This window comes from Callithrix jacchus, chromosome 1 (assembly GCF_049354715.1).
Source record: "Callithrix jacchus isolate 240 chromosome 1, calJac240_pri, whole genome shotgun sequence".
Taxonomy (NCBI): domain Eukaryota; kingdom Metazoa; phylum Chordata; class Mammalia; order Primates; family Cebidae; genus Callithrix; species Callithrix jacchus.
Window position 1 is genome coordinate 74865488 of NC_133502.1, and position 27520 is coordinate 74893007.

Here is a 27520-nt window from a genome sequence, read left to right on the forward strand (position 1 = left end):
GCTGACCTGACTGTGTTGGTGGTGACGGTTTGGGCAGAATCAGTGGTTCACTGCAAGGACAGTTTATGGGACATTTTTGGGCTATTTAATTGGGGGAATAAACAATGTCTGCTGCTGTGCATACCTTCTCGGGACAGACACCCACCGGCACTGACCCAGGGCCTTGTTCTGGTCTCCAACCTCCTCTTTCACAGGCCAGCTTGGCAAGAGATGGCCATCTCCATTCCAGCCACTGCCCACAGCGGCCCAGGCTGCTGTTCTCAGCTCCGCTTTTCAGATATCAGCACTCAGTCAGTGTGGAAAATCCAGAGTCTCACTTTTCACTCAGCCATTGTCTCGGCCACAGCTGTGGCATCTCTGCCACCCCCACCACCTGAGACAGGGACGGAGCCAGTGACTTTCACCTGTATGCACACGCACAGACTCAGCCTTTCCACCTGCTGCTTTTGCAGCTCACAACACCGCACTCTGACTACAGGAATAGCCCATGGCTCAAATTCTCTTTAGCATTCCCCGAGACCATTTTCATCTCAATAGTGTTTTGAACTTGCCCCCTAGTTTTTGTTAATTCAACATTCCAGTTGTTTTTTTCCACGTGTGAAACTACTTCATTCCAAAGCACAAAAATGAGAAACAAACTAGGGCCCTCAGCTCCTCCTTAACTCCACCTGTACCCCTCAGTCTGCTGGGCCTGGCACCTCAGTGCACACCTGGGCAGGTAGCGTTTCAGCAAGGAGGGTCTTCAGGTGTCAGGTGAGCTCCTCAAAGCACTGCAAATCCCTTGCTCTTTTGAGACCTGTTGGTGACACAAGATAAATGTCCACTTAGTAGTAGAAAAGTGTTTTTTCACATGAAATGATCTTTCGTAATGTCCTAGGCCGCACACCACCCTTCCATGCCTAGTTTTTCTCCACAGCACATCTCCATAAGGCAGAAGCCCTTTAAATCATGATTCAGTATTGAATTTGAGTGTTGTCTTATTCTTCCCACCAGAGGGTCAGCTCTAGGAGGCAAGAATGAGATGACCTTGTTCACTGCCATATCACTATGCCTGGAACATCTTCTGGTGCAGGATAAGTCATCAAAAATATCTGTTGTGCCTGTAATCCCAGCACTTTGGGAGGCCGAGGCGGGTGGATCACGAGGTCAAGAGATCGAGACCATCCTGGTCAACATGGTGAAACCCTGTCTCTACTAAAAATACAAAAAATTAGCTGAGCATGGTGGCGCATGCCTGTAATCCCAGCTACTCAGGAGGCTGAGGCAGGAGAATTGCCTGAACCCAGAAGGCAGAGGTTGCGGTGAGCCGAGATCACGCCATCGCACTCAGCTTGGGTAACAAGAGCGAAACTCCGTCTCAAAAAAAAAAAAAAAAAAAAAAAATATCTGTTGGTTGACGGGTATTTTAATTCTCTCCACTGAGCTCCTGATCTGCACGTCTGCTTATGTCCCCCCTTGGATGTGGTAACTTGACCTCCACATACCCTAGATGAGGCTGTTGACTCCATGCCAGTCCCTCAGCAAACCTATTCCTCCCTCAGTCTGCGAATTGAGGAAATGACACTGAGCACTGCAGTTGCTGAGGATGAGCCCTAGAGGCTTTCAGGAGTCTTCCCTCTCACGGAGTCAGAAAGAAGCATACTTTCTACCAGAAGTGTCGGCCACTCACACTGATGCAGGGAGACCATGAGCTTGTGCAGGAGCTGAACTCCATCTGATGCAGCCACAGGGCTAAAGAACCTCGAATCAGGTTAGATGGGCTGGTCTCCAGGGTCCTCTCAGCAGCTTTTCTTTAAAATATATTCCCAAGCCATTGTGCCTCCCCATAGCCACTGATGCTGTCCTGATGGAAGCCACCACCATCTCTCAGGTGATGGAAATCTCACCTGATCCTTCTTTTCCTTGCTGACCATTCCCTACCCTGAAGGTGGAGTGAGGCTCACAAGGAACCTCTCCATCCACATCACATTGCAAATCTTCCTTCCTGGCCCACAAGGCTCTCCTTGAGCAGGCCTGAGTGCTGCAGCCTCACTTTGCTCACTGTCTCCACCACACTGTGCTTCTGCCTCCAGGTCGAGGCCTCTTCCTTCTCGAGCCTGTACTCAGCTCAATGTCGCCCCTCAGACAGCTGCATCATAATGATTCAGTCTCAGGTGCTGCTTCCGCCTACCTTGGTTGCTCCCACGCATAGTAACCACTCAAAAGCATCTCTTACCTTCATAGCTTCAACACAAACCTGCCTTGCCCTAAAATGTGAACTCCAAAGGTCTGGAGATTTTACTGCCTTGCTCATGCTTCAGGGTTTAACCAGAGGCTGGCAAAATCCTGCTCAATGGAAACATGTTGTTCTCTGCGTTTTAGGGTTTCCACAATGAATATACAGTTGACCCTTGAATAATGTGGGGACACTGACCCCTCCACATGTGGTAAAAATCCATATATAACTTTGACTTCCCCAAAACAACTAATAGTCTACTGTTTACCAGAAGGCTTACCTATAATAACATAAATAATTGATTTTGCATGTTATATGTATCATATACTATATTCTTATAGTAAGGTAAGCTAGAGAAAAAGTGTCACTAAGAAAATCATAAGGAATATAATAAATATTTACAATACTGTATTTATTAATACCATAAATTTATTGTCATCTGTTTATAAGATGACGCATCCATCTGAAATGTCAGGCAACCATCGCTATGGACATCCATCTACAATCCTCATGAAGCAATTCAGCTTCTTCTTATAATGTCATGACTCCTTGGGAGCACTTCCAGCCTCACTGTGTCCCCTCATATGAAAGCCACGGTGTCATTCAAGTTGTACGGTATTGCACTAAACATGACAAATACTTGAGAACCGCAAGAGATCACTTATTAAAGATCACTTTTTACTGCAATATGCAATTTACCTGAGAGAGGAACTGCTCGCGCAGAGATGATGAGCATCACACGGTAACTTAGGCAGGTACTTGCAACTCTTGAGCTCATCACAATAGCAATAGGAAGTGCCTATGAAATTATCACAGTAGCACAGTGGGTACTGCAGTTTATTTTTTATGCAGTTATGATTTAATACTGCATCTTTATATCTATTTACATTTCCCTCAACTGTGAGTGGCACCATATGTGGTCTACAAGTGTTTGTGTGTGTAAGTTTTGATAAATTTTAATAATAGATTTGTGTATATTTTATGGTGGTATATGAAAAAACAGACTGCATGTATTTTGTGCATTTATGATATACTTAACTTGTTCTTAACATTTTTTATATTTCTGGGCTATGCAGTTCATCTGCAAGTTTTTTTAATTGTCAAAAACCTTCAAAACATTTTCCAATATTTTTGTTGAAAAAAATCTGCATAAGTGAACCCACACGGTTCAAAGCTATAATGTTCAAGGGTTAACTGTATGCTGCTTTTGTAATAAATATGCTAAACATGAAATTTCTGTGTGTCCAGATGGAGGCTCACAGGGTCAGAGTCAGAGAGCCCCAGAAACTAAACTTCTAGATGCCCCAGCCCTGCAGCTGCATCAGATGGAGCTTGGTTCCCACATGAGCTCCTGGCCTCTTAAGGAAAGGGAGCTCACTCCACTGTGCCTGATGTTTCTATTAGAAAACACTTTCTTATCTGATTCCCCGCCTCTCCTTCCCCATCTCACCTCCTCCTCCATCCTCCATCTTCCATCTGCCCACGGGACAAAGAACACAGCCAGTTTATGCTTCCCCAAAACAACCTGCAAATGCTTGCTCTTGGCAGTCACTCTAAGTCAATGCATTCTTCCTGGCTTGACATTATTTCAAGACCTCTCACTGTCCTGGTCATTTTGTCCAAACAATTTCACATCGCCCAAGCCCCTCTTAAAAGTGCACCAGCCCCAATGGTGCCCCAGCCGTCCAGCATCCCCGCTGGGCTTCTGAAGAATGAACAACTTCCCTTTTCAAAAGTATGTGGTCAAAACATATCCCCCACCCTCAATTACAAATTAAGATGCTGTCTTTACCCTGCACCCCCTCCTTATGATGGTTTCACTTGTTTCCATCTGGCACCATTCATCACATTAGCTCAGGGTTACTCAACCTTGGTACTCCTGACATTCGGGCTGGATTCTTCTCTGTTACGTGTGTAGGGTCAGGGCTGTCTTGTCCAGTTCAGGCTGTTTAGTAGCATTCCTAGCCTCTCCCCACTAGATGCCAGTGGCACCCCATTCCCCAATCATGATAGCCAAACACCATCTCCATATATTGACAAGTCTAAGTTACCCTCAGGGTAACTTACCCCTGACTGGAAACCACTGCGTCAGCTGTTGTGGACACAAATCTGATGTGCCCCTTCTGTTGCTCTAGCCCAGGGGTGTCCAATATTTTGGCTTCCCTGGGCCACACTGAAAAAAGAAAAATTGTCTTGGGTCACATAAAAAATATACTAATACTAATGATAGCTGATGAACTACAAAAAAGAAATGAAAGAAATCTGATAATGTTTTTAAAAAGCTTACAAATGTTAGTTGGGCCACATTCATAGCTGGCCTGGACCACATGTGGCCTTTGGGTCACAGGTTGGGTAAGCTTGTTCTAGCCTTTTTACCAATAAATTAGATGAACAAATATTCCCCTATATAATTTGTTAACATCATCACCAATGAACAAAGAACAAGGAGGGCTGGTAAGGAATGGAACCCCATAGAGGTGGTTCTACTGACCCAGAGGGCAGCAAACCCAGGGTGCAGAGGTGAGAATCAAGAATGCTGGCGACCTGTCCCAGCTCCCTGTGACCTGGGGACCATAGTACCAGAGTTCCTCACTGGTAAAAGGGGATGACAGTATGCCAAAGCCACTGTAATTAATTACAGTCATGCATGTGGAGTGTAGAGGGGTTCCCAGGGCAACTGGACCCTCAAGTAGGAACTTTGAATAGAGCAGAGAAGGATTAAGTCATGGTGAGATGAAGAAAAGAGAAAAGCATGGGCGGCCCCACACGTCATAAGAAGGAATGTGTGTGTGTGTGTGTGTGTGTGTGTATACACTTGTGTGTGCATGAGGTCAGAAGACAGACAGACATGCCCACCCCTACCTGAAGATGGTGGAGAAAGTCAATGGAGGCTTAGACTGAACCAAAGACAATGCTTCTAACCTCAAAATCCTCCCTAGTGCCAGTCAGGCTTTACCTTGCACATGACACAACGTGAGGAGCGCCAGATTTATTCTACAGGCTTTGATTCTTTCTGCCTCATACACAAGGAGCCCTGCCAGCCACCTGCCTGGAGCCCACAGAAATGGATGAGCCTATCATATCCCACGAGCATTCGCATGTCTTCCATATGTTTTATTTAAATTGTACTGTATCCTTTTGCACTTACTGGCATGTTTCAATCTTCTCTTCCAACCAGACTTCCATGGTCCATTTCCCCTATGTCAGGACTAAGGCTGACTCTACAACCTTTGCCCTTTAAAATGCATTTAGTTGGGAATCTATCATTTATAAAGTTCTACCTTATCAGGCAGCAACTTTATAGATGAAGAGCAATAGATCTATGCTTGCCACCATAAGCACAATGTTTCAGTTACCCTTTGAGCTAAGTAAGAAGTCATATTTCTAGGGGCAGTCTGATGGGAAGATTAGGCACAGATGCTCACACCCGGGCAAGCAGAGGAACAAGCTGTCCCGAGCCCATTCCTCTGGCAGAGGAAAAATTCATCTCCTATGGAGGAACAGCCAGCATGAATGCCAACAGGATGAAGAGGGGCTGAGCTCTACAGGCCCACCTAACACTAATCCACCCAGCTCCCTGTCCACCTTGGGAGTTTTAGTTCTGTTTTTTTTTCTAGTCTATGTTTCCCAAACCCACCAGAATAGACACCCCATTAGTGTAAGTATGTTTACCATTTTCTTCCCTACCACCTAGAACAGAGGCCACTTTAAGTATGGGTCTTCAGCCTTCAAATTTTGTTGGGGAGTTAAAATGTATACATGGCAGGCAGCCTCCAAGATGGTGCCCAACAATCCTCACTTCTGGGTACTCTCACCCCTTGAACAGAGTGGCTGACTGCAAAGTGACAATGTGGGTTCTCTGCGGCTAGCTCATGAAAGCCCTTAACACTTTTCCTCAGTGTTTGGATTGCTCACTCTGGAAAAACCAGATGCTTTGTTGGAAAGATGCTCAAGTAGCTCTTTGGGGAGGCTTGTGTGGTAAGGAACTGAGACCTCTAGCTAACAGCTGGCACTCAGTGACAAGCCGTACAAGCAGCCACCTTGGAAGAGGATCCTCCATCCTCTGTCAAGCCTTCAGATGAGACTGAAGCCCTGGACCACACCTGACTGCAACCCTACAGGGGGCCTCAGCCTGCCCAGCTGTCTCAAATGCTTGGCCTGCAGAAATTATGAGCAATAATAAGTGATTATTGTTTTAAGCCACTAAGTTTAGAATGATCTGTTATGTAGCAACAGATAATTAATATAGCATGTGCAATGGAGTTTGGCAAGAGAAGCAACAGTACTTAATAGATATTTGAATGAATATGTGAATGCATTGTTGACAATAAAGGCTGGTGAGTGAATGAACTAGGTGTTAGAAGCTGGGCTCCAGCAGAGTCAGAAGAACACTTTCTGGTTTTGAAGAGGTAAGTGGAGGTAAAATAGAGGTGAGGAAGCAAGGAGCTGAGCCCAGGGTATGCTTCCGGAAGCTGCCTGCCTCAACCTATCTTCCTTCATGTCCACGTTTACCTGTAGAAAATGGTTAGAGGCCACAGTATCTGTGCCTGGCACTTACAGATTATGGGAACGAAGATCAAAGGCTGATGCCAAAGTTCAGGTTAATTTATTGTCACTAATAACATTTTAACTCATAAATCTTCATAGTGTCATTTCTTTCTCTTCTTTGCCCTCTCTCAATTTTATCAATACCACCACTTCTCACTCTATTCTCTTTCCATCTTACGTATGAAACAAAATACAGTTGCTTCTTGTTATTCACAGTAGTCATGCTCTATAAAGCACCATGAAAATTGAGTTTGCAAATCCTGAACAGTTGCTCCTAGGGAAATATGGGCTTAGGTTCTTGTGATCCTCTGGTTACAACATTTTTGTCAAATCAGTCAATACAGAACCTTGTTTTATGTGTATTTCTATCTAAAGATATTTAATTCATATATATTGTTGATTCATTAACCTTGAACTCATGGTCAACAGCACAGTAACTCATGCCTGAAAGTAGCTTCCTTAACACACATGTTTTCTCTGTAAAGCACGTCACAGCTTTCTTGCACTTAGAGACACCAGACAGTAAGTATGTTAGCACTGTGTCTGGGGCTATTTTAAATAGTAAAATCACCCCGAAAAAGCACAAAAATGCAAAAAACATGGACTAAACAGGCCATGACAAAAGAAAATGTGTTTATAGGAGCCAAAACAAGAAAGCAGAGTGTGTCACTGTGCGACTTCAGCATCTGTGTTGGGTGACTCAAATTTGTCACTGATTTGGGCATGTCACAAATGACTACAAAGTGCTGTGAATATGGATTTTGGGGTTGCAAATAATTTAAATAAGTAGGTGAATGTGGAAATATGGAATCCATGAATAATGAGGACTGATGATAAGTAATTTCCTTTCCATCTCCCCAACCTTCCCTGAAAAGACCCAACCTCATCCATAAAGATATATAAATTTGCCTTGGATGTTTTGGGAAAATAGTTTTCTCTATGTAAGACTGTGTTCTTAAATATATTACTCTTATCTCATAAATCTGTGTTCATTTTCTAGCTTGACATGGAACCAGAAGAGGTAGCCTATGTCTCTGTACCCCTCTTTATTACCCAATCTGTCCTAGTTATCAAGGGACCTCAGCCCTGAGATTCCAGCTTCTGCTTTTCTTAAGACCCACTGAAGCATGGCTCCTGCAGGTGCTGCTCCTCCCCCAGCCCCCTCAACTTCCTGTAGTGCACATTTCCAGCAATGCTTGGCAATTGAAGGTGGTTCACTTTCACATCCCTGGACCATCAGAGCCCTCCTATCACGCAGACTGAGGTGACAGTCGGGGAGATAAACGGTTCTCTGGGAAAAGACACCTGGAAACAACTGCTGCCAAATCCATACCATTTAAGGGAACAAAATCAGCACCATGCAGAAGGATATCTAGGCTCATCACACTCTAACCACACAGCCCCCTCAATGCAAAGCAGCCCTGTTAAGATGCGCCTGGGAATTTTCTCTGAAGCTTGAAGCTGAGAAAATTAAGTGTAAAAACTTGGGTGAAAGGAAACTTCATCTGTGGGTTAGATTAATTTTCATAAGAAAGAGGAATGAGCCTACCCAGAGGGAAAAATCGATCTTGCTGGGCTGGTCAGGGACTGGCTGATTAGTTACAGAGCCATGACCAAGGAAGGGGCGATGTGGTGGACCACCCTACCCCGCACCAAGCTCTGCAGACAACCGTGTTTGACTTGTCTGCAAAGGGCTGGGGGCACTGCCTTGTGTGGCAGGATCCCATGGTGCAAAGGAAAACATGTGAACACAGACCTGTGGCCTCAGCATTGAGGAACAGACCCAGCTTCAGGGCCTGACGTGGCCTCACATCCACTCCACTGGCTTCATTAGCAGATGTCACTTGCCCTCCAGGACACCATCCTGAGGCCTGTCCCCAAGCCTCCCTGAAGCCTGCCTGTGCATCACACTGCACAGGGCGACTGATCTCCAAGGCACAGCCTTACATTGTGCACATTCTGCTGAGCAGTTGACTTTGCCACATTTGCAGGAAGCATAGGAGACTTCTTAGTATACAGAGAAACACATTTCAGAAACAAAAAATGAAGCTAAGGATGGCAGGCATGAGGCATGATTTTTACTAATGTTTAGAAATAGAGGGATATTGAAATACTTACAAATATTATCCAAACCTTCAACACCAAATTCTCTTGCTGTGCCTTCAGAATTTAAAAGACTTGAAAATGCATCAAGCAAAGGCTGATTTATCTCAACCAAAATGTAGAAATTTTGAAGCTCCGCAAGAGACACTCAGAAATCTCTTTTCTATGCCCTCTTTGCCATAATTAACACAGATAACAGATATTATGCTTTGGTGTCAACATAAATGTTAACTCTCAACATAGTTGGTTATAAATAAACAACCAGCCCATATGGTGCATTTAATTTACAATCTAAATGACTGATTCATTCAATATGCTTGTTGAGCATCTATCAAGTGCAAGTCATTATGTTAGGTGCCATGTGAGAGAAAAGTGAACCTCCTGTGACCCTGAAAACAGGTAGAATTGGCTCATGAAAGGAAGAGAACAAGGAACTGGTCCAAGAGTTCCACTTTCATCCTGGGGACTATGTGATTTCCAGGTTCTCTACCATCCACACCTCTTCCTGCCTCTAAGTGGGACTGGCCAAAGCCACCTGCAGATTCTAGTTCTTGGCGGGACTCTGGCTCATGAAAGCCCTCATGTCGTTCTTCCTGCATGTCGTCTTCAGGCTGCCCCAACCTCAGACTCCCTTCTGGAAAACAGGGTCCTGGGCCCACCTCAGACCCAGAAAACAGGGCATGCAGACAAGAAGTATACATTTCAAACAGCCTCCCAGGTGATTTTTAAGCACTCTAATGCCTGAGAACCTCTGCTATAATCCAGTATTGCCCTATTCAAGTGCTACAGTGTGAGAGGGAAACAAGTTGACCATATTCACCTCCAGGATCAGGGAGAGAAGCAGTCAGGAGGTGAGCCAGAACTGGGCTGCCACTTGCCATGGATGAGGAAGGGAGCCAGGGAGGACAGTCAAGTCACTGTGCTGTGCTGGTGATCGGGTGGGCTGTAGGCTCCACCTGGGAGACATCTGCAGTTCTTCTCCACCAGGAATAAGTACATGCCTCATCACACAGGTGTGCACAGAGGAGGGGGAAGGGACACACACTCAACTGGTGATTAAAAAGAGCCAGCCTTTGTGAATAATTAACTGAACACTAGGTTGCAACCAAGGTCACCACTTAGCAATGTCCCTTGCATGTGCTCTTGAGCAGAAGATGACAGGGTGGGGTTGCAGCCAGCAGTCTGGGAACCATATTGATGTGAGTGGGGCCAAGGACATCTCCCCAGTGAACCACACCATCTACCATGTCACAGGGCCACCTCGTCATTCAGTCTTCTCTGGGGAAAAATACAAACAACCAACAAGATGCTAGACAAAAGAACTCACATTGAAAATGCCTGATGGATCTTACTGCCTTGTTTTTATCTAGGCAAATCACACAGCGATGATGAGAAGGGCAGCACAGTCACAGGCTTTCCTTGATCCTGCCCTGGCACCCACCCCAAGACCCTTTGCTACTCCAGTAAATGCTGATCTATCTCAACCAACACATAGAAATTTTCAAGCTCCTCAAGAGACACTCGGAAATCTCTTTTCTATGCCCTCTTGGCCATAATTAACACAGATAACAAATATTATGCTTTGGTGTCAACATAAATGTTAACTCTCAACACAGAGAGGTGAGGTCACAGCGGACAGCAATGACAACAGCCAGCAGACCTGACATTGCTCATCTGTGTCTTCACGCCTTGCTGAAGTTTCCAGCTTTCAGGCTCTGTTTTACTTTTCTATAGCTACCTCACTATCATAACCTTTATGGGGACCCTGTATCTGCCAGAGAAACCAAAATACCTGACTTCAGCAAAAAGGACACAGTGAATATGGATTAAGAAATATGTAGAGTTTTACTGAATGTCTATTAAAAAATCACTAGCAGTCTTATTTTCCAGCCAGTTAAAAAATAATTGTGGGTGATTCAGGACTGAAAGATATTACAGAAGCTTATGATGGTCTCCTGAGATTTTATAATTGTCTTTCATAAACCTGAGACATAAATGTACCCCATGCTTAAAAGTAGTCAAGGTTATAGGAAGGAGAGAGGGATGGTTTAGCTGCATCATAACTGCAAGCAAGACAAGATGGCAAACCGCTAAACCCTGCAGCTCAAGACAGACATGTGCTCCATGGGAAAATGCTGGCGGCAGAGGAGAGGAAAGGCAGGCACAGGCATGAAACCAAAATATCTTTCCTATAGATACCCACAGATGCACAGAGCCTGAGGTTAGGATTTCTAAATATGCTTGATTCCCACAGATTTGACCTACCTCCCTTTCCTGGATTCAAACGTAGATCTGGAGTCCCAGGCGCTGGGGAGTATAGAATGTGGGGAGGAATGAAACACACAAATCTGAGAGGAGTATTTTAAAGGAAAACAGCTGAAACAGAGAGAAAGCACAAGACAGGTATCAACAAGCCAGAGTGCTTCCTGCTGCTGGACGATGCCTGCAATTAGGGAAGTGGGCTTTTCCTCAAAGTGTCAGCATGCAAAACAAACCAGAAAGCAGAAGTGTGAGGTCCCCAGTAGCATGGGGCCTCTTTTAATTGCACATTCAAAATGAAGTAATGCTCTGAGACATGGATCCCTCCAGAGTACACACCAGTTTAAGAGTGAATCAGTGGACATGGCTGTGCCATTTAGCACTTGGCCAGCCTGGAAATTTTGTTTTTACCAAAATGAACTTGGTCTTGAATTGCTAGGATGGGTATAGCAACATTTTCCTGATTATTGTTTTTTTTTTAAAAAGTCCTACATCATAACATGTATCAAATTCAACCAGAAGATTGAACCAAATAGGAAGAGTATCCTCGAAAAGATCTTAATGGAGACCTCAAGATGCTAATTCCCAGACAGGAGACTGAAAAAGTTAAGCAGAGATGGTCTTGATGGCAGAAAGTCCAATGTGTAGGGCAGAGGAAGGAAAGATGCCAGCACTCTCTGTTCCCAGGCATCCAGGCAGACAGCTGCTCATGATGCTAGCCACAGATGCAACTTTACAGAGTGCCTCTGACCAGCTACCTCAGGGTACTTTTCAAGCATCTACTAACATTCCCATGCTCTATGAAGCAAGCAGCTTTTGAACTTCCCACTGCAGTCTGTGATATTCCCCATACTCAAAAAGAGCTAGAAGCTCAGCCAGGGTCCACTTCACAAAAGGCCATAAAACATCACTAGAAATGCAAGATAAGAAGGAATCCTCTCCAGACCCGTGGGTGCTGGAAGGAATCATGTTGATGAGTTTACTGGGGTGGGATTAGGAGCCTCACGTGGGCGAGGGAAGTGTTCAGAAAAGTAACCGTAGACAATCTGCACCTGTACCCCAAACTTGTGAAAAGGACAGCTTTGTAAAAAACAGCTTCTCATTTTATAGAAGATAAACTTGAGCCACAAAGAGGTTGGGTGCATATCTTTAGTGCTGGCCAGAATAACCGTGATGATGAAGGTGATGAGGATAATGCAAAACAGTTATTCTGTGAACACTTGACTCACATGGTATCAACTGATCTGGAAAACATCTCTAGTGATGGATACTACCATTATCCTCAATTTAAAGAGCTGGACATCATGGCTCAGGAGGGTCAACTGGCTTGCTGAACACACAGTAAGTGGTGGAGCCAACATCTGAAGCCCGCCTCTTCTCTTAGCTACCATCTTCAGGTGGTGGTGAAAAGGCACTCATAGTCAACCCATCCAAATGCAAGCCTGGGGCTTTCCTGTCTAACCTGGAGATCCTTCTTGTTCCCTGGAGCTGGGAACAAGAAGCCGCTGCCGTGTAAGAAGTGCCTTTCACCTCCCTCCATGATTCTGAGGCCTCCCCTGCCTTGTGGAACTGTAAGTCCAACTAAACCTCTTTAGTTTTTATCAGCAGAGTGAAAACAAACTAATACACTGTGTGTAGGACCTCAAATGGCCATGAAAGCATCAAGGTTATTGATTTGGGGATTACAGATAAATGATTGTGAGGAGGCAGATTCTCAAAATTAGAAGCCATGTATACTAAGGATCAACCATATGTTATCTCACATAAGACTGCTGCATGTGACTCAGATTCATTCTTTGAGTGACTTCTAAGATATTCACAAAGGGCCTCAGTGGTCACAAGCTGGATGGGAAAGTACAAATTACTGTAAAAATCAATACACAGATACTAATACTTAGAAAATTATAATATCAGTCTCAGCTCCTGATAGCCGCATCTCCCTGTATTCATTTGGTTTTCTAACAAAGTGGTTCCTGCTATATTAATAAACATAAGTTTTATTTACATATGCCAAAAATCAGCTGATGGCATGAGAAAACTCTGCCTGATTTACTATTAGAGGGGTTGATATTTGTTGTACCCAAGCTGCACAGCTAAGTCAGCATAATTCCTGCAGGGTAGAGAAGGCCATGCAGCCTAAATAAGGGGCACCAGAGGGGCCTGAGCCCAGCCTCCTGCTCACCAGCTAGCCAGCCTTGAGCACATTACTCTCCACTTCCTCATCCATAAAAGGGTGCAGCTGGAAAAAAACCTATGGTTGCTGTCACGAAGAAATGAGATTACACATGACCCAGGCAGCTCCCATGCTTTTTTATGATCTGACCGTAAACAATTCAAGTGCATGGAAGCATCCCGGCTGCTGTGATAGCCCCCGCCCACCTCACCCCACCCCTGACACATGGGAGGCGCCCCATAACTCAACATGCCAACAGAATGGATCAAAGCCAACAAAATGGCCTGGTTGGCCATCAGAGAGGCTGGCGGAAGCATCGGTTTTGATGCCACACGCTCTAGATTTCCCTCTGTAAGATAAATATCAAAATATCAGATTGCTTGAGTTGGCAGGGACACTACCTCCTCCTCTCTGAAATGACCCTGCAATGAGAACCCAAAAGAGAAATACAATGGAACCAGCAGGCACCCCTGATCCTGAGGAACAACGCACCGCAAGCAGAGCCAAACACAGCTATGTTCACTCTGCAATCATGAAGACCCTTAGTGGGGACCGGCTGCCGTAGACTTCAACCAAGGCCTGTGGAGTGGAAGGATCTACACAGCAATGGAAAGCCAACCGTTTCTTAGAGTGTTGGAGAGAGGAGGCTCTGAATGGCTGGCAGACTCACTGGGGAGAAATATGTATTAAGCCAATTCATTCTCCCTCTGTCACTCTCTGTCTCCCTCTTTCACACACGCACACGACATTATTGAAAATGGAGGAAATATTCTGGTAGACTAGAACACATCCCAGGCCCCTCCATGATTTGTTTCAAAAATGAGAATCCTACCTTGGGTCTCTACAATTATTCTAAAAGAATTAAAGAAGAGAAGCAACAGGAGAAAAAATGACAACGGATATTCACTAGAACAATGTCTCAAAAGGCAGATGAAGTCATGACCACACACACAGATGTGGAATCAAAGAAATCAACAGAATAATCACTTGGTTAAAATAACAGCTCAAAAGAGAGGAAGGGGCAAGAAGAGACAAAAATGACAAGCTGGCAGGGATCGGGGAAAAGGCCAGAAATGATGGCTATTATATCAAGCAGGGAAAAGTTAACGGACATTAACACTGCAGGCAGCACAGGGGACAGGATCTGAGGAACTTGAGAAAAATGAAATGGGAATTAACAAAGACTTCAGGGAATCAACAGAAAAATACTAGAAAGACAGAGGAGATCTAAAATAAGTGAAATTAATGCCCCTGGAATAGTGAATTGAAATAAAGGAGTAGAAATTTAAAGTTATGAAATTTCCAGAAATCAAAAAAGTCTTGTCTCCAGGGTAAAAGAGCCCCTTTATCCAGGAACCTCCAGAGCAGTGATGTGCAATCTTTTGGCCTCCCTGGGCCACATGGAAGATAAGTTGTCTTGAGCCACACAAAAACTATACTAACACTGATGATACCTGATGAGTAAAAAACAAAAAATTGCAAAAAAAAAAAACAAACCCCTCACAATATTTTTAGAAAGTTTACAAATTTATGTTAAAAATATATCTGTACTCCCATGTTCACTGCAGCAGTATTCACAATAGCCAAGATACAAAATCAAACTAAGAGTCTATGAGAGACAAACGGCTAAGGAAAATGTGGCACACACACAATGGAATACTATTCAGCCATGAAAAAGAAGGAAATCATATTGTCTGTGATAACATATACAAGCTGGAGAAAATTATGTAAAGTGAAATAAGTCAAGCACAGAAAAACAAATACCTCATATTTATCTCACTCAAAAATGATTGAACTCATAGAAATAGAGAACAAAATAATAGTTACCTGGGGCTAGGGAGTGAGAGGGTGAGGAGATGACAGACAAAGCCGCAGATAGAGAGAATTAATGATAAGCATTTATGTTGATGGGTATGTTAATTGGCTTGATTCAATCCTTCCCACCGTATAGACACAATCTTAATTATGTAAGATTAAATTTGTCCAAAAATTTTTTAAAATATTACTGGGCCTCAGGCTTCTCCTTGGAAACGCATCAAGCCAGAAGACAGAAGAGTAACATCCACACATTTCTCAGAGGAGGCAAACGTGTCCAATCAGAGGCACATAGTCTGGCTGGGCTCAGGGCTGGCAGTGAACAATTTCAGGTCTTAGACCAAAATGACTGTGGAAGATTCTGACGTCTCTGTCAAGAATGACAAGAACAGAAGCACAGCTATCCGCCTTCTAAACACTTGCTTCAAAATCCCTCCATCTAGTTGTGTCCTAAACCTGCCAGTGCCCAGCCCAGTGCAGCCCAGTGAAGCAGATGCTAAGGGCAGTCTCTGCTGCCTAAGTGGTTCTCATGGCCACTAAACAGAACAAGCTCCTGCTTCCATTAGTAAGCTCAATTCACAGAAAAAAAACAAGGAAAAGCTCCAGCTGAGAACAGTGGCTCTGCATCCCCGCCTCAGGTTAGGATCACCCAGGACAGGGTGCTCTTTTCTCAGCCCTGACACTCAGAATCTCTAGGGAATGGGCCCAGGCATCGCTATTGCTTGTAACACTCTCTAGAGAGCCTAGTATACAGCCATGATAGATAAGCAATTGCTCTAGAATTATCTAGAATTATCACCTCTATGTGGAAGGTTCTGTGGTTCAAAACTGACCCAAACAGAGCTGACTACCCAAGTCAGCAGCAGCACTGGCACCAGCCAGGATAGAGAAGAAGTTGCTCTAGAATTATTACATCTATGTGGAAGGTTCTGGGTTCAAAACTGATCCAAACAGAGCTGACTGCTGAAGTGAGCAGCAGCCCAGGCTCCCAAACAGAGGGAAATACCCACAGAGCTGAGCACAACATTCCCCGATTCACGTGGACCTATAAGAGGTCATATGAAAGGCATCATTCAGGAAAACATTTTCAGTGAATGAAAATGTTGACTCCATTTTTAGACATATCAATTTTGTTAAAACAATAATTCAGGAAGAAGAATCTTGATTGTGCCTTTTGTGGTAAGTGGAGCCTGAGTGCTAGTTGTGGGGGGAAGCTCCCCTAGGAGGGGAGCACGTGACTGCACTTCCTGGAGTCAGGCTGAATCATGAAAGGAAGTCCTATAATTCACAAGCCCTTCAAAACGACTTCTCTTGTGGTGTTTTATCTCTACTCAAATGAAGCAGCACAGGAACTCCAGGCACAGGCCAGCCACACATCTCTGTCCCAGCACCCAGAGTGAGGCAAGGCTGGAGCCCAGGGGTCAGTGGCAGGATCCAGCCTGGGGGTCCCCAGTGGTGCTGCTACCTGATCCCTTCCTCTGCCCATTGGGGTGCTTCAGGATGCTCCCCTCTCAGCCTGCCTTGAATACTTACAAAATGAGCAAATAGAAGGCATTCCCAGAAACAAACATCTTGTTTCTTGGACTTGAAAGTACAGACCAGGGCCAGTTGCTTGGCATTCTATTTTTTTGTTTTGCCTTCATGAGAAACACGTTCCCTTTCTCATATTCTTTTCAAAATGGACAAATCCATCAGTTTCAAGGAAACTATTTTGGATTTTTTTTAACTGAAGAGAAAGAAACCAGGACAAAGGCTTTCTCCCTTCCCTCAAAACCCTCTTGAGCAAAAAATTGGTTTATTCTTTCAGAAACTATTCTGAACCAAGAGTGCTTATTCCAAGGATATGTGACTTTGTAGCTTTCTCCCAGGCTGTGTGACTGTTTGGAGGACTCTGCAAGAAAATAACTGGGAACCATGTCAGTTCCCAGTGACTGAGTGGTAACATTATAGTGTGTGTGTATGCACATGCATTGTGTTGTGCAGTAGAATGTTACAGCTTGAGGATGAAGGGCCAGGCCAGAACCCCATGGACAAGACTGAAGGTCTCACGTCTAAGGAGAGGGTACTCCTGGTGCCCTCATCAGTTCCCAGGATCAGATCCTCTTAAGAAGATTGGGAGCTGCAGGTATCAACACGTGGAATAGTGGCAAGAATTACCATGCATTTAGACAAGAGGTGGCACTGAAATCTGGGAGAGAGGAGGGTGGAAGCCCATGTCCTTCCTGGGCTCCTCAAGGGTTGGCCTGAGAGCAGCCTGGTGTCTGGCTGACCTTGCTGCAACAATGGAAATACCTGTGCTATTCTGTCTGACACAGACCTACCACCCACATGTGGCAACTGGGTGGTAGGTGACCAGGGTGACTTAGAACTGAATTTTAAATGAAATCTAACATTTATTTTAAATGGTTTTACGTAATTGAACAGTCAATGGCCACACGTGGCTAGTGGCTCCGTACTGAACATCCTCAGCAGGGATGACAGAGCCCAACATGATGAGCTGCATCTTATAAACACACCCCTAGGACCACAGTGTGTGATCCCGGTACCTCTCCCTTTCAAAAACCCCTTATACCTGGGCCAAACTTGAAGGCTCTGGGTTTTCTTTTTATGATGGGGGTGACACATTTTTCATTGACGATCTAGCTGACTATATCTGATATATTAAAATATGAGAAATAACTTTAAGAGTACCCACAATATGCAAAGAGGGTGTCATGCTGGGAGCAGAATATACAAAACTCTCTGGGACATGGTATACAAAACTCTCCAACTAGACATTTTAAAAGCACAAGGGCCAAAGTCATGCAATGAAGTCTTTTAGAGCTTCTGAATAAGATGCCACCCAGGGGAAGTGACCTCGTCTAGTGATTGGGGATGTGAAAGCGGAGGACGACGCACCCCTATGTGTTGCTTATTAAACCCAGCAGGGCCCTAAACACACGATTAGGATCTAGACACAACTTATTTGTCTATGATACTATTGGGCAGGAGTCCCTCTCTTTCTGTGACCCTCTCATAAAATCTTTTTGCTTGTAAAAGAACCCTCTCTTCAATTCCCTGGTAACCAGTAGCTATGTGTCCTTGACATCCTGCATTCAACTTGAATGTTTGGCAGAAGGTCTATTCTTTGCCAGCCAGTCTGACTGGTGTTTTGCATAGAGCATCTCTAAGCTTGATCACAACCCAAGGGTTATGTATATGTAACATCATTTTGGAGATGGGTAGTACCAACCACCAGCAGTTTCAAGTGAAGGATGGAATCTAGACCCTGGGGCCTGGTCTGCTTCTAACAATCACTCTGCCCCCAGAAAGGGATTTAGAGACACTCCTTGGAACTGGACATTTATAGGTCAAAGCCACAGTTCTAGAGATTTTATTATAAACACAAGGGCAGGTGATGAGTCCAGGGGCTCTCCTGGGCGAGTATGGCACAGTGCGGGTGAAGGCAGCTGCGGTGGGGAGGGAGCAGCAGCAGCCCATCCCCTAATGACCAAAAAGAGCAGCCCTTCAGGTCACCATCATCTGCAGTCAATGAGGCTCAGAAGCCAAGCCACAGACACCAAGAAACCATGGCCCAAGCTCTCAACCAGAAGCGAAATTGCTTACATCCTTCTCATAAGAAAAAAACATTTCACACGAAGCATGCAGATAACAAATGGTCTGAGAGAACCAAGCACAATGGACTAAGAATAATGTTAAAAAAAAAAAAATCTTAAAGACCAAAGCCATTCAAATCATCCTGTGAAGAAAATGTTACAGGTGGGTTTTCCTGTCTGACTGGTGCCCACATTCTTCCTAAGAATTATTTCATGTGCCTTCGCCTCCTGCAAGTCTTACAATTGTGTGCTGAGAACATGCCGACATTCTTATTCTACCACCCTCCTCCAAAACTTCTGCAGAGTGGCAGACCTTAGGAGAATATAAGTTCCCAGGGAAAGGGGTGTTCGCAACAGAAAAACACAAGCTCTCTCTCTCTCTCAATCTAACACACACACACGCACGCATCAAATGGGGAAGGGTCACTCTGGCCTGCCCAGTGTCTTTGCAGTCAAAGGTACACGCAGTTGCCATAATACCCAGCATATCAATAAAGCTCAATGTGGTGAAAACCCTGTCAGGCTTTAAAGATGTGTTTGTGTGTCATAAAATCCCACTAACTAGCTCTCCAACAGTGGACCTCAATCCTGGCTGCTGCCCTGGGTGAGGTGGAGTAGGAATAGCTTTAAGAAATATCTGAAGGCAGGCTGCACACCAGAGCACCCCAGTCTCCTTGGAGGTGGCCTGGGCTTTAGGACCTGAGTGACAGAGGGTGCAAGTATGTTTGAGACCACAGCTGTACACCTCTGGGCAAGCTGTTGAACCTCTCAAAGCCTCACTCTTCATTGGAGGACAGAATGGTGCCAATAGTCATGAGGCATGATGTGTTTCTAAGTTACTTCTTTTCCTGGTCTCATCCTACTCACTCTTTTCCCCCAAGCGAACCTTATTATTATCATTTTTCTTAATTGAAAAAAATACGCACTCATGATCATTGTAAATACTGCAGGCACACCAAAGCAGGCAGAATAAAAATACAAATTTCACCTTTTTCTCGAAACCTATTCTCCCCTCCCCCCAAATAACTTCTGCTCTTAATTTGGCGCTTACAATTCTAGGTCATTCTACATATTTACACACACATATGTACACCTGGACACATTTGTATAGGCAGACATGCATCTATACATAGTAAATAACTATCCAACGTCACTTCAATTATGTACGTGCATGAGTTTTTTATTTATTATTTCTTTACTTATTATTACTATTATTTTTGAGACAGGATCTTGCTCTGTCACCCAGGCTGGAGTGCGGTGGCATGATCTTGGCTCACTGCAGCCTTGACCTCTTGGACTCAAGCAGTCCTCCCACTTCAGCCCCTCAAGTAGCTGGGACTACAGGTGCACACCACCACTCCAGGCTAATTTTTTTTTTTTTTGTATTTTTCATAGAGGTGGGGTTTGCCATGTTGCCCAGGCTGGTTTCAAACTCCTGAGTGCAAGTGATCTGCCCAGCTCGGCTTCTCAAAGTGCTGGCCTGAGCCACTGCACCGACCCAGCAGGAGTTTTTTAAACAAATATAATATGTTACATCTTGCTTTTTCACTAGTATAAGTTGGACATCTTTGGTATATGACAATTCCACATTTTTTAGAAGCCTGCATAGGATTCCAATATATAAATCAACTGCACTTCCCTTAGTGATATTTCTTTTTCTTTTTTTTTTGCAATTATAAAATAAAACATTGCAATGAATTACTATATGCATATACATTTCTCTACTTTTGTCAATTTATATGTGTAATAGGTTCCTAAAAGTGAAATTGTTAAGTCAAAGCACTTGTGTTTTAAATTTTAAAAACTATTACCAAATGGCCCCATCAGCGCCCGCCTATATTTTTGTCTTATTAATTTGAAAAGACTCACTGCATATAAAAGTTATTGATGCTTTCCAACAAGCATTGAAATTATATATATCTTATCATTTTTTCATTTATTTATATATTTTTTCATTATTATAGGGATTTGCTTAAAATTTTAGAAAATCATTCTCATCAATCTGGTGATGTATGATTATAAATTCACGTTTTATCAGATTTAGACAGGCCTCTTCACGATTATTTTAAAACTCACCTAAGTTTTCTTTTAATAGTTTTATGATTTCAATGCTATATTTTTGTTTTTTGTTCAGTTTGGAATTTATTTTGCTATAAAGAGCAAAGTTTGGTTTTTTTTCCAAACAATCTGTGTTTTTCCCAAGACCATTCATCCACGGCCCTGCGCCTCCCCTGCCCGGTGTGGAAAGCCTCCCTTACCCTCAAGCCTGCATGTTATCTGGGCCTGGGGCTCCACTCCCCACAGCAGCTTCTCCTTACAATTTTGTGGAGTTTATCTCCCTTAACAACTTTATCTTACATTTCTTCCCTGAGTTGTCTCATAAGTCTCTCTCTAAGTTTTTGTAAATCTAAAGTGAAAGAAACACTTTTGTAAATCTAAAGTGAAAGAAAGAAAACAAAGTTTTTGTAAATCTAAAGAGGCAACGCATTGGGCTGTTCAAGCCGTCCAGCACATGGTGCTTTGTTATGAAAGCCCAATCTGACTGATACTCCAATTCCGCCATAACAGACATCGACACAGCTTCCAGGGTATTCTTAGAAGAGATAAGCTCTGGGGAATACTTTACACATAAGTCTTTGCGGACACTGCTGGCTTCTTGAGGGATATCATCCCTCACAAATACTTGCCTTTCTGTCTTCCTTCTAGCATCAGTCCTTCTCCCCAGCTGCCAAGCTGCCTTTCCTTGACCAAATCACTGGAGTCCCACCTACCTCACCAACATTTCCATAACAGGAGGGAAAAGGAACTGAAATCTGTCCATATCCCCACTTGCATTCCAAGCCTTCATGGCACTTCATACTTCCCCTCCTAACCCTCACAACAGCAACGCAGGCAGAAAGCAGCAGTTCTGCCTCATAGGGGGACAGACACTGACAGGGAGGTCAGATGTAGGAAGCACAGGGACACTTGCTGCCCGGGGCTTGGTGCTCACTTCATGTGTGGCTCTAGTTCACCCTGGATAGTAAATTTATCTCTGTGGAAGGAAGGCATGCATAAAAGCTTCAGCTGTTCTCACATGAACCTCTCATTGGTTTGAGATTGTGTCTAATTCCTATTGTATGTGCTTAACTTCTCAATGCAAAAGCTATAAAGATCACAGTACGTTTTATATAAACATCAGTAAAGAGTAAAATCGGCACATCTAACACTGAGCCTGTGTCCTCCCTCTGCCTCTTCAGGCTTTCTGGAGCTGCTGACAGGACTGCAAACCTGCCCATCACTTAGGCTGGACAGCAGATCCTCTTTTACACCTTATTAGAGTAGCAGATGTGGATTCTGGTTCTGGATTGATTAGACACACCTAGGTTCAACAGTTCTAATCCCAGTAGCATCACATAGTAGTTGGACAAATCCCTTTGCCTTTCTGAGCCCATTTCTAATCAGGTTGAACTAGATCCTATGCATATTTAAACAGGCTTCTAAGAAATCTATGAATTTGGACCCTCAGTGTCCTAATAAGCAGGACAGACTTTATGACAGAGCTACATGACCACCGGAACCAATTTGGGGAAATCTAACACCGAGGCCTGCGATGCAGCCTGCTCTAGCCAGGCTCTTCCCCCCGTCCTCACTGTGACTTCCTTCACATAGCCATGACCATCAGCTGATTGGTGTTGCTAACAAAAAGGAAGTGGTGGCCTTCCACCTCAAGCATATGAACAGCTGTAAATGCAGAGAAGGGGAAGAAACAACATTAAAAAACAATATTACGGAAAATGCAGTCATGGCATGTTGAGGAGCTGGGAAGATATTCCATGAGTAGCTTGACAATGAATGCTGTCCTTGAAAGGCATGGAGCAAGACAGGCTCACACTGATGGGGTCAATCACAGCCCCCAGTGCAGGCAGGCAGCAGTGTGAGGGTTCAAGGTGGGAGAAGACCAGAGGTGGAGTGCCTTAGAAGTGACAGAGACCCAAGGGAGGAATAAGGAGGAGCAGGAGGAGAAGGGAAGAGTAAAAGCTCTTCAGCTGCAAGCAAGTGGCAGAAGCCCCTCGCAGGAAAACATATGTGTGTGTGGCTTCATTTGAACAGGGAAGGCTCGGCCACATCCACAAAGAACAGTGGGCTTCTCCCACCCTTACACCACACACACCAGTTACAAGCCCATCCTGCCCGGCGGACATCCTTGCCCTCCTCCTATCTTATGCGGGATAGGCTGCATTCTTGCAGCCTTAAAACACTAACACCTAGGGTACCTAAAAAAAGACTAGCACACACCTGGAAATGCCCAGTACATCAGGAAAGCTGACACCAGGAGAGAGAGGCACCAAGCATGCAAACAGATGACTTGATGCCTGAGGAGACACGGGTAATGGTGGACTCAAACAAGTAATAAAATACACAGGAATCTAATACATCACTTAACAAAATCCCAAAGAAGTAACTCCATTCCTTCGAAATTAACCGCCTGCTCGCTGAAGTAATCACAGGAAAACCAAGTGGATGGACTGAAGAACAGGATGGACAGGGATGAGGGACTTTCTTGAGATAAAGATTAATCTGATGGTTTCATAAAAACACAGTGCAAATGGCAAAGGAGAGGAAAAGAACGAAAAGAAAAAGTGCATTCACTACAGCCCTGTTTATAATATCAAAATTTAGAAAGACTTTGACATGCTATTCTGGACTGTCATAATAAAATATAATAATCACTGAATATGGAGACCTCCCACACCTCAACATATTGTTGATATGAAAGTTCCTGAGTGATAAAGGTATTAAGACATACACACCCCACTATTATATCTTCTGAAGATGTGCACATCACATGAATCCACTTTAGAAAGGACGAAAGATAGAAGAGAAGAGCCCCAGCTGCTCTTGCACAGTGGGACTGGGGGTGGAGCTGGGACTGAGCGTGGAGGTTGAGAAGGGCTTTTCTGTTGCTCGCTGTATCTGAATCCTGTATTAAAGGATATATGCTCATGTACCAGTTATGCTATTGGAAAGAGGATATGCAACTCTTCTAAAAGAAAATATTAGAAAGTTCTCCCATCTTGGAGGTCAGAGAAACCAACTTTGGCAATTGTAGTTGCTCATCTGAAGCCTATCTGGATGTGCCCTCCCTTCAAGACTGCAGGGCAGATTCCCAGAGTCAGCCCGCCTGAGAGGCTCTGACAGTTACGTCAGTTTTAACCACACACCAGGTACCTGGCACTGCAGGCACGTCTCCGTTAGGTATCACAGCGCAGCCCTCTGTGACTGCTGCATTGACAAAGCCTTCAAGAATAGCTTACAAATAAAGAAGGGGGATTTGAACCCAATGGGGCCTCAGACCCTTACTCTCAACTACTATCTACAAAAATATTCAATGAATGTGACTTTGAGGCACTGTATCAATCAAATAATTTATATATTGTTAGCATTTAAGATGAAAACGATCACAACATTCTGCTTCTACCAAGCAAAGCCTAAGGAGCTTGTAAAGGAGCAGGAAGAGGTCACACAGTGTTTCCCAAAGAGGCTACAGCAGAGCCAGTCCTGAAAGCCTAAGAAAAAATGCACGGCAGGGTCACAGAAGCTTAGGACCACCGGCTGAGACTGGTCCTCTCGGAGAACCTCTGTGCATGTCACCTGCACAAAGGCTCTGAAGATGCCCATGATATTCATCCCTGCTTGCTGCACTTTATTCCATCCAGCATTTCTCACGCTTACTTGAGCAAGCTTCCCAGGGAATTCCACTTAGCGTTGCACAGTGTCCACTTCAGAAATCAATCAAGGAAATTGAGGAGAAAGCCAGCAATCTGCTTGAGGTCTCGTGGGATCTCCATGTCCCCCAAAATAAACATTTTCGTCACTCAGATAATAAAATGGCAGGGTTGTATCAAATACAAAAGTGACATTGACACTGATGTAAAACATAGATGCCTTTAGAGTTAAAAATCATCTTTCGTTAATGATTCAGAATGCACCCTGATGGCAGAAATCATAGAAGTTCTATGCTGCAATGAATAAATAACCATAGAAATAAAAAGCTCTGGAAAAATGTTTTCAATAATGATGACAGTGGATTTACAATAGGTAAAATGTAGGTGAACGTTGATAAGAGGCATTGGTACAACAAAGGGTATGACAAACAATTTACAGAAAACATATTTGGTTGACAAATATTCCCCATAGGGCCAGGCACAGTGGCTCATACCTATAATCCCAGCACTTTGGAAGGCTGAGGCAAGAGGATTGCTTGAGCCCAGGAGTTCAAGACCACCCTGGGGAACATAGAGAGAGCCCATCTCTACCAAAAAAAAAAAATACACACCAAATACCACCCCAAATATTCTTCAGGTATTACTATATGTATAGTAAGACTGAAAAGCAACTGTTAGACTGGAACAAAAAGATGGAAGTTTCCAGAAAAAAAGAGAGAAAAATGGAACTGTGAGATTACGTGGCATATCTGACCCTGTAGAAAATGTGTCAATTGGCACAGTACAAACTAAGAAAACACAAAAACAAAGCAAAGGTTTGCCCCAGAAACAGCAAAAAGGGGAACAAGAAAGAAAATGAACTGATATGCCTTGCTTTAGCAGTGAACTATATTTATATAACCATAATAAGTAAACACCAAATAACTTCTTAACCTCAAATGAGAGAATACTTGTCCTGGGATGGTGTGGGAAGGAGTGGAAGGTGATGGTGGTACAGGACTGCCAAGTCCTCAATTCTCAGTGTCAACGAACACTGTCTAAAGTTAGTACACCAAAAATAAAATTGCAAATATGCCAATCATAAGGAAATAATGAGAATTCTAGAGGAAATAACTCAAAGCAGTACCAGAGGATGGGAAGAATGAAAAGAAGAAAGCATTACAAATGAAAATTAAGCAAAAAGAGAAATTAACTTAGGTCACACCGAACATTTTCATGTCAACTCAACAGGAACTGATAGATGTCATGTTAATAAATTACCAGGTTGACCAAGGTAAAATAAGGATTTATCAGTTAAGAGAAACCAATGCAGGGGAAAAAATGAAAGGTCGCATGCTCAACACTTAAATGTTACTTATAGTCAGGCAAAGTATACCTAAGTAAAGCAATATTTAAACTAAATCTCTGCCCTTGGCCCTCCTCCTGTTGAATTTACATTCTCTCCCCAATTAACAGTATCCAGGTCAAGAGCCTCCCTCACCCAGACTCCAGTCCAGGCTGCCTGGGTGGACCTGCAGCTTGCCTACATGGTTTTCACTTGGGTCAAGATATCTCCCACTCTGCACCCAGCCTAGAAATCCACTGTCTCTCCACACTTGTGCTTCCTTCCAGCGCTCCAGGACAGCAGTGACTGCAAGCGCCTTTCCAGCTCAGAGCCAGGATCCCAGTTTCAGAGCCAGACACCTCTGAGCAGAGACAGGAAAGCTCACAGTACTCCTCAATAATCTAGTCATCATCACCATCCTAACCGTCTTTGCTTGTTCTACTACCATCTGCCTTTGGTCAGCTGCCAGAAATCAACACGTGGTTTCCCAGAAAGAAAAGAATCAAGGGAGTCATTTTTGATTTGTTGGGCGTACTATAACCTAAACAAAATATTTTGATTTTGGGTATCTTTGGTCTTGGCTAAATTCAACTGTCTTTAAGATTCCAGTTTAACCACCTTTTAAGAGAGGTAGGGCAAAACTTACACAATTGGACTCATAAAGGAAAAAATATTCAAATGGATAAAAGCTAATATTTGGTCAGATAAAATTATAAGCAAATAGAAAATTTCCCTAATAACATCATATCAAAATGAATTAACTTTCCTAAAATCCAGTCATACTAGTTCTTAAAACATCTTCCCAGAATCCTTCAGTAGAAAACCCTTTTTTCCTAGGGTTCAAATCCAACCTGTCTAACTAGAAGAGGATAAGATACAAATCAGGCAACGTGATTACAATCTCTCATTAGGACTCTGCCTTCTGCTTTTAGTTCTTTAGAAGAAAAAGTCATGTTCAACATGTAGACTTTTGAAACAAATTCTACCCAAAAGGCCTAAATTTTTGTTTTTTCTCCACTCAGTTACAGCTAAACCAGTCCAGAAGTTGTGGAAAATGTTGAAACCTGCAATGTAAGAGTAGAAAAGTCAGGGGGTAGTTGGAAAAAATGTCTATACATCTATACAGGGAAAGTTGAGAAAGTAAAAATTAGCCATCACTTAGGTGTAGACAACTAACACAAACCCAGCTGGTTGCAAAGTTAACAGGAAATAAAATTTCTTCCATGGACAGACTGCAGCTGTAAAGGGTGACGGTAACCCCTTTTGTGAGTAACTTCTGCTCTCTTTCTCTAAAATCGTAGCCTGTCAGAAACTCCGCTGTTCAAAATTATATTACAAAGGAAACATCCGCTCTTACTTGAAGAACCTTTATTTTGATCGATATGATTGAAAATTCAGTAAAATCTTGCTATTTTAGACTCCCTTAAGGGAGAGGAACTGCCCTTCTAATTACTGGAAAGTGTGAGGTATTGAGCAATATGAATGCACTTTGCTTTCAAAAGCAAACCATAGTTCAGTGGAGTCTAATACAGACTGAGTCCATCATCTCCAGCTCTAAAAAACTCTGAAAAACAAGCCTTTTTTTTCTTTTTGGTAAATTTTAGAGAAGCTCTTGTAGTGATACCACCTGCTCTAAACAGACACACAGCTATTTATAGTCTTCATTTTTCCACTTACTGAGAATATGCATGTTGTTAAATGTGAAAGTGCAGAAATATTAATGCGTGGAATTACAGGATTCTCTCCAGACTATACTGGAATGGCAAGTAATCAGCAGCA

The 27520-nt window shown here is 43.5% G+C and overlaps 1 protein-coding gene across 10 annotated transcripts in view; it reads right to left on the reverse strand.

Moving 5' to 3' along the window:
* SYK (spleen associated tyrosine kinase) overlaps window positions 1–27520 on the reverse strand; it is an 80627-nt gene that overhangs the window by 51008 nt on the left and 2099 nt on the right. For 4 of the 10 annotated variants that reach the window (XM_008992651.5, XM_008992667.5, XM_008992663.5 and 1 more), the window contains exon 2: window positions 711–796. The exons of 4 other annotated variants lie outside the window; for them this stretch is intronic. The gene's annotated coding sequence lies outside the window, so the exon portion shown is untranslated. Of the gene's footprint in view, window positions 1–710; window positions 797–4282; window positions 4389–27520 lie in introns of all 10 variants that reach the window. 2 more of the 10 variants (XM_078348316.1, XM_035299842.3) reach the window with 1 other exon arrangement.